Below are 7,851 nucleotides of genomic sequence, written 5' to 3' on the forward strand. Positions count from 1 at the left end.
TCTTTATATTGGTAAAGTTTCAAAGGAACTGAGCATCTCTTATTCACCTCTAGAGTATTACCATTCAGCAAGGATACCTTATAAGGCTGAGGATGTGGGTCAGCTTTCAAGGTTGCTCTCTTCACAAAGGTTTCAGAAACAACGTTGACACAGCTGTCACTATCAATGATAATCTGACAAGTATGCGCACCTGACTTCATACGGCTATAGAATATGCAGTTACGTCGCCAATCATCTCCTTTGGTTTCAGCCACCAATATGCAAGTAACAATATTTATTCCCTGAGTATCATCCTCATTAGTGTTTTCCATATCATAGTCATATCCACCATCATCATCATCCTCTAAAGGATAGGGATAAAGAGCTGACTCATCCTCCTCATTGGAGTCCTCGACCTCAGCTACTGCATTTTTTTTTTTTTGCTAAAAGGTCATTTTATTAAAAGAGAACAAAGCAAAACAAAAAGAAATACAAAAGGGCAGGCCGATCCCACTAAACCCACTTGCAACCTCCACCTTCGGCATGGCCATCAGCAGAGGGAACAAGCAAAGGGCTTAGCCAAATCGAAAACGGTGTCTGTCCAACGCATCAGAAGCTAACTCATCAACTACATGTCTCGGGAACTCCACTGAGAATTCTGAAGTACAAGATTTAGATGCTTTCCTAGCCAGAAAATCAGCGACTACATTAGCTTCACGAAAACAGTGAGTGATCTTCCATTGCACCAACTCCAAAAAGGAAATAACAGATCTCCATTTCTGCAGGGCAAACCATGGAATCTCCCTTCTCTGAACTGCTGAGACCACGGACGCTGAGTCTGACTCAATCCAAACACCCCTAGCATGATAGTGTCTAGCTAGCAGAATACCCTCCAAGACTGCCTCAAATTCAGCTTCATATATTTGTTTGACTCCCAGAAAAATGCTAAAAGAGTCGATTACCTTGCCTTTATCATCCCGTAGGACACCACCAGCACCTGCATTACCTGGGTTACCAAGCGAACTTCCATCCACATTGATCTTCATCCACGCCCTGGAAGGCTTACACCAGTGAACCTCAAGAGGTGAAGGGGAAGTTGGATTTCTAATACTTAAACCTATCTTCCTGCAGGTCATCAAGTCTGAAATCGAACGAACTTCTTCACTTGATCCGTCACAGCAAAGCTGACCTCAGCTACTGCATTAATCCTCTGCTTATGCGGACAAGACTTAGCAAAATGTCCTACCTCTTGGCAATGGAAACACTGTACCTTATTACCACGGGTCATGGGTGCCTTTCCTTTATGATCAGCTCGTGGAAGAACAGTGGACTTTGGAGGTGCTAAGCTACTAGGTTTAGTAGCTGGAAAATTCTTCTTTACCTCCCCCAGCTTGGAACCCAAACCTTCTAACTGGCTGTGCTAGAAGCTCCTCTGCTCGTAGGGCCTTGTCAAAACAATCCCTCACTGAGTGCACTTCAACAACTCCGATACCCCTGTTGATTTCAGCTCGCAATCCCAGTCGAAACCGAGATAACAGTTGCCTTTCATTCTCCCTTATGCCTGTACGAGAATAAAGTGCGTCAAACTTGTTCATGTACTCGGCAACAGTCATAGACCCTTAACGAAGAGAATTCAGTTGGTCTTGTATGCGAGCTATGAAGTTGCGTGGCAAGTATTTATCTGATAACTCAAGCTCCATCTCCTCCCAACTAGGAGGTTCTTTACCACGATCTTCTAACTCTAGCTCATAGGTCCTCCACCACTCACAAGTAGCCCCAACTAACTTAGCACGAGCTAGTTTCATCTTCCGTTCCTCAAGTAACTCATAATAGTCAAAATAGTCGTCTAGTGCCACTATCCAATCATAGAACAATTGGGGGTCATATCTCCCATCAAACTCCTTCAGATCGAGCTTGATCTTCTGTGAATCTCCAGAATACCTCTGTTGCACGGGACGCTCAGTCTCAAAATATCCTCTTACATGCTCTTCAACAGTAGGTTGTGCTATCGGAACCCTCTGTGGTGCTCTCAGATTAGGGTTTGCTCTCCTGTTAGTCAACTGAGCAACTACATTCAATGGGGTTTCTACTTCGGGTGTTGTACGTGAATCGCTAGTAGGCTGTTGTGGTGGGGTCTCTTCATTCAACAATCTGGCATCCAATTCAGCCTTCAATTCAATCCGTAAGGCTTGTTGTTCAACCTTCATCTCAGTCCTCATAGTCTGTACATCTCCATAAGAGAAGCTCGGGTGGGGGTGTTGTTCCCAGCCATGCTCTGATACTACTTAATGTAGGAATGGATTTGACAACCAAACCAGACCCAAGACTGCAGGAAAGTTAAACCAAAGAACAACCAATAACCACCCAATAGTAGACAGCAACAACAGTCCAACTTAAACCAGTCAACAATCCTTGAAAAACCAGAATTATTAGACCTAGAATCTAGAATTTCAGGTAGCAGAGTTTGCACCAACAAATAGAATCTCAGCAACAGAAATAGAGTATTCGAATAAGGTCCAATTAGAATCAAAATATCACAGGAATAGATAACCAAATCAGAACTTGATTCTGACAGCAGGTCCTGAGATCTGACAGTAATTTCTGGAACTTCAGTAGAGTATTATTAAGGAACTAATAACAAATCTAATTAATGGTTAGAAGGTCCAGTTCAGTGGAGAATAAAAGCAGCAGTCAACTTCAACACAGATTAAAAAACAGAAATCAATTCTGGGGCAGAGAACACTATCGGCCAGAATTGAAGAAAACTCAGAACCAGACAAACCCCTGGTCTGATCAGCACCAAACTTGGATCGAGTCCTCCTCTGGTTGATCCTAACAACCGACCAGAATCACAAGGCCATCGGGTGGCTAGAACTCCCAACTGAATAGGTCGACAGAATAGGGAAAAACATATATTCAAAACCTAGAAAAATTCTGCAGAATGGTTCAGTTACTTACCTGTTCTGCTGGAGAAGATAATCCAATAAAGAAAACCAGAAAATAATAGCAACCCACTCGGACTTCTCACCACAAAGTGTCGATTGGATCAAACACCAATCCCTAGACCTTGATCAAACACAAGGAACAGCCAGGGGTACCAACGGCAGCAACAAGAGAGTTGTTTCTTATTAGTCAAAATCGTGGCTCATCAAAAGAGCCATCATCTTTATTTATAATGATGGGGAGGGTTTACAAGTAATAGTAACTCAGAGTTAGTAAATCTGAGTTACTAAAAATTGATTACAAGAAGTTACTAAAAACTGGAAATTAGAATCTAATGAAAATAGAAACTAGTCTAGACAGAAATTAGAAACTATTTAGGACTTCAAAATAGAAACTAAATAACTAATTAGTAACCCCATCAGCAGCCCAAACCGTGGGCTGACTTGGACCAGATCTAGGTCGACCTAGTCAGCCACTTGGGTCAACCTTGGTCTTGGTTCTCCTTGTGTAAACCCTTGTTGGAACTGCATCAGTAATGGTACCCGATGGATTTGGGGTTAGAATCGTCAAAAGGAATGGCTTCAGGAATAGGTGGAATACTATAAAAGATGGGACCTAAGTCAAAAACGGCAACACCAAAGTAGGGAGTATTCTCAAAAAAAGTAACATTGGCACTAACAAAGTCCTGACAAGTAACAGGATTATAACAACGGTAGCCTTTTTGGGTGCGAGAGTACCTTAGAAAAAAAAACACACTTTAACACAAGGAGACAGTTTATCAATGCCTGAACAAAGATTATGACAAAACTTGGCACCAAAAAAATGCGAGGTGATAGACCAAATAAGTCGGTTAAAAAAAATAAAAAAAAATAAAAAACAATGGAGAAGAATTTATTATCAAAAACAGAAGAAGGCATCCGATTAACCAAATGACAAGCGGTCAAAAAAGCATCTCCCCAATAAATTTCAGGGACATTCATATAAAATATCAAAGATCTAGTAATAGCTAACAAATGTTGGATTTTTCTTTCCGATGCACCATTCTGTCGGGTTGTATAAGAATAGGTAGTTTGATGGATAATACATTATCAAAACAAAACGATGAAATTTCACATTGAGTAATCTTACTGTGCAAAATTTTCAAACAAACACCAAGCTGAACTTTAATTTCAATAATTCTTTTAAAAAACATACATAAACACATTATGATCCTTTAAAAGATACAACCGCGTAATATGAGAGTGATCGTCAACAAAGGTGACAAAATAAGAAAAATCGAACCGATTCATAACCCCAGATATCAAATTGATCTAAATCAAATAAAGACCAACTCTTAAACACACAAAAGACGGAAAAGCAGTGCGGTGATGCTTGTCTGAGGTAGACTTGCAACTAGGGACCATATGTTGCAGCCTGGAAAGAGATAGATGTCTCAGCCAGTTGTGCCAATGGAGATGAGAAGCACCAGTAAAGGTAACAGAAACCATTGTAGATGAGGAAGCAACGTCAAAGTAGTATGAGCCATCCCTCCTATGCCCTCCACTAAGCATCTTCTTTATGTTGAGATCTTGAAAAACATAATGGGAAGGGTAAAAGGTAAAGGAGCATTTAAAAAATTTCGTAAACTAACAACAGATAAGAGATTGACTGGAAATTTAGGAATATGAAGTACAGTGAGTAATGAAAGAGACAAATAAAGAGGAATGGCATCATGACCAGCAACATTAGTAGAGGCTCCATCTGCAAGAATAACTTGGGATGCACGGTTAAACTTCTGAAAAGAAGAGAACAGGTTTCGCTTACCAATCATGTGGGACGACGCACTTGAGTCAATGACCCAAGGAATGGAATGAGGAAATGAAACATCTGGGCATATATGAATTAGTCAATGTGGCAGTAGATGTAGAAGTGGATGTCTCAAGCTGCTAGCCTGCTAGACACGTTTCAATAGTTGATTGAATATATCAACACGGGAGACAAAGGATGAGAAACCACCTCTAGATGAAGAAATCTGGTTGGTGTCATACGGTGATACAACTTCAGCACAAAGGGTGTCAACCGGTACAGTTTTGATATGGTACAGCAGACCAAGAGTAGATACTGAAACTGTATCATATCAAGAAAATTCCGGAACAGTTTTGGTACGGTACAGCAGGCCAAGAGTAGATACTGAAACTGTATCATATCGAGAAAATTCCTATATTTCAATATGATACCATACTGGCTTTGTACGACGGTTTTTATTCGATACAAATATGGTTTTCAATACTTTTGCCGTGTTTTGCTTTTTACAGGATATATTATCATATCATATATCATATATCATATATATATATATATTCAATACTCGGCAATTCGGTACAGTTTCTATTCAATACTTCAGCCTCTTCTGCTGCAAAATTGAAAGGCAATAGGACCACCAAAACTCTTAACCACATGGGTAGATTCTTCCATCTTGAGCTCAAGAAATTTTTAAATTTCTTTGTCCCAATTTCAGTTCTGTCTAAGCATCCTTCCAAGACCTTTGGAAATTCACTGCATCTCGTTTTTCCATACTCCCACACTACCAGCTTGATAAATCAGAGTTGACTTCCCCAAAATATGACATCATGGCACCCACCTACCTACTCCCCCCAACCCCACCCCCCCCCCAAAAAAAAAAAAAAAAAAAACCAATCAGCACCTTCTCTGCCTGTCTCTTCATAACCATCCCCAAGCCTCTGTCTATTCATACAACGACAACAATAACAACAATCTCAGCCTTAATTCCAACTTAATGGATCGGCTACATAGATCAAAAGAAAAAAAAAATTCATGATGAGAGAAGATATAATAAGGGTGAGAGCAAGGTTTAAGATCTCACTCTTGCCCCCCATCTTGCTAATCAAAAAAATAGAGATCTGGCAAGATCTTGCTAAGATAATGCATTTATTTCCGGTCGACTCGGTGGTTGGTCTCAATGGCCATATGGTCTTTGTAGCCCTTAAAACTTGGTATTTACCCTATTTTAGGCCTTCTAAACACAATGGAAGCATCAGTTTTTAAAAATCAAACCTAAGATGGTACTTTGACTTCGAACCCTGTCCCTATGTAAGTAATCTCCGACTCTTCGGACCCCAGGCCAATATGCTTTATTCCACAATCAACACATGACACAACATAATCATAAGGACATCATAGATAATTACTTAATTGTTTAACAATTAACATTGATGACTGATGAGTCACATTCACATACATTGAAAATTAAAATAACTCCAAATGTGGATGAGGATGTAATATTCTCTACTCTTTAGGCTTCAATGAGTGTAGGAATAGAGATCCTCAAACAAAAGCATCAAAATCCTTGCTCCTTAATGTTTTTCTTCAAAAAGTAGAGAGAGAGGCGAGATATTGGCAAGATAGAGGCGAGATCCCGAGATCTCAATCGAGTTTTTGTATAATTATAACTCACCATACACCTTGTTTCGCCTTTTTGAAAAAGAGAGATATTAGCGAGATCTCGCCGAGATCTTAAACCATGGGTGGGAGTAAGAGATAAGAGGCACAGCCCAGCAGGTCAAGAGAGTCTTAACTACATGGGGTCGACAACATGGATCCTTGCCCTCCAATATGATCTATCTAAGGTCATACTTGGGGCAAGACAAAGACTATGCATGTCCTTCCTCACAACTTCGTCTACGGTCATTTTAGGCCTCCCCCTAGCTCTTTTAACTCCCTCATCCTGAATCAAATCACTCCACCTAGCTGGGCGTCCTTAGGCCTCCTTTGAGCATGGCCATACCACCTCAAACAACATTTGTGGAGATTGTCATTGATCGGTGCAACTCCCAAATGATCTAATATGCTTATTCCTTATTTTATCCTTCTAAGTTTTGCCGCACATCCATCTTAGCTACACATAGCTTCTCTATATAACACTTCTTAACTATCCAAAACTCCACCCCATACATCATAGCTAGTCGCACAACAGTCTTATAGAATTTTCCCTTAAGCTTTAAAGGGATACGTCGATCACACAACACTCCAGACGCACCTCTCCACTCCATCCATTCCACTTTAATTCTCTAGGAAACATCATCATCTTCCATGTTACATTCTTTAATTATAGTTGACCCCAAATATCTAAAATAGTCACTTTGAGGAATCTCTCTCCTTAATTTTCACCATTTCGCTATCCATTATAAAGTGACTAAAGTTACACATCATATACTCCGTCTTCGATCTACTAATCTTAAAGCCTCTTGTTTTCAAGTCTCAGTCTATTCATCACCAACCCAATTGATTCCAATACGCAAAACCTAGTTTGGGCCAAATTAAACCAGCCAAAATTACAAGGTGCAAGGGGCAAGGGGGTGAGAAAAGGAAGATCCATTGGAATAGAAGATTCTTCTCTCCCCCCCCCCAGCCCCACCCGCAGCCCCACCCGCCACCCCGGGTGTCTTTTTCATATTATGACCCTTTTTCTATAAGACAAAGAAGAAATTTTAATAAAAAGGAAATGAGAAGAGAGTTGAGGAGAAAGACCGAGCAAAAGATATACATATGTACCACCGAACCCTAATCAAAAAGAAAGAATGCACAAGGTAAATTTTAGTTCTGAACATTTTGTATGCAGGAAGAGGACCGTAGGCTTCATAATTTTGCAAGGTAAATTATATTTTAACTGAAGTATCAAGAGTCTCCATAATATCCCGGATCATGAACAGAGAACATGTTTCCTATAAAATCATGACAACCAAGCCTTCCAACTAATTACAGGCCATATGTTCAACCCTGAGTCTATAAAAAGTTCCAAGCTTCCAAAAAAATCCTTCTACTTCTATGATACCTCCTTATGTGAAGTACTAATAATGCAGATCACATGATTTCTTCATATCATGAATTCTTAGTATTTGACATCATATATATATATATATATATATATCT

The 7,851-nt window shown here is 39.9% G+C and overlaps 1 protein-coding gene across 3 annotated transcripts in view; it reads right to left on the reverse strand.

Moving 5' to 3' along the window:
• The window catches only part of LOC122071837 (phosphatidylinositol 4-kinase beta 1-like), a 41,978-nt gene that overhangs the window by 31,973 nt on the left and 2,154 nt on the right, over positions 1–7,851 (reverse strand). The window lies entirely within an intron of this gene.

This window comes from Macadamia integrifolia, chromosome 2, assembly GCF_013358625.1.
Source record: "Macadamia integrifolia cultivar HAES 741 chromosome 2, SCU_Mint_v3, whole genome shotgun sequence".
In the NCBI taxonomy this organism is placed as follows: Eukaryota; Viridiplantae; Streptophyta; class Magnoliopsida; order Proteales; family Proteaceae; genus Macadamia; species Macadamia integrifolia.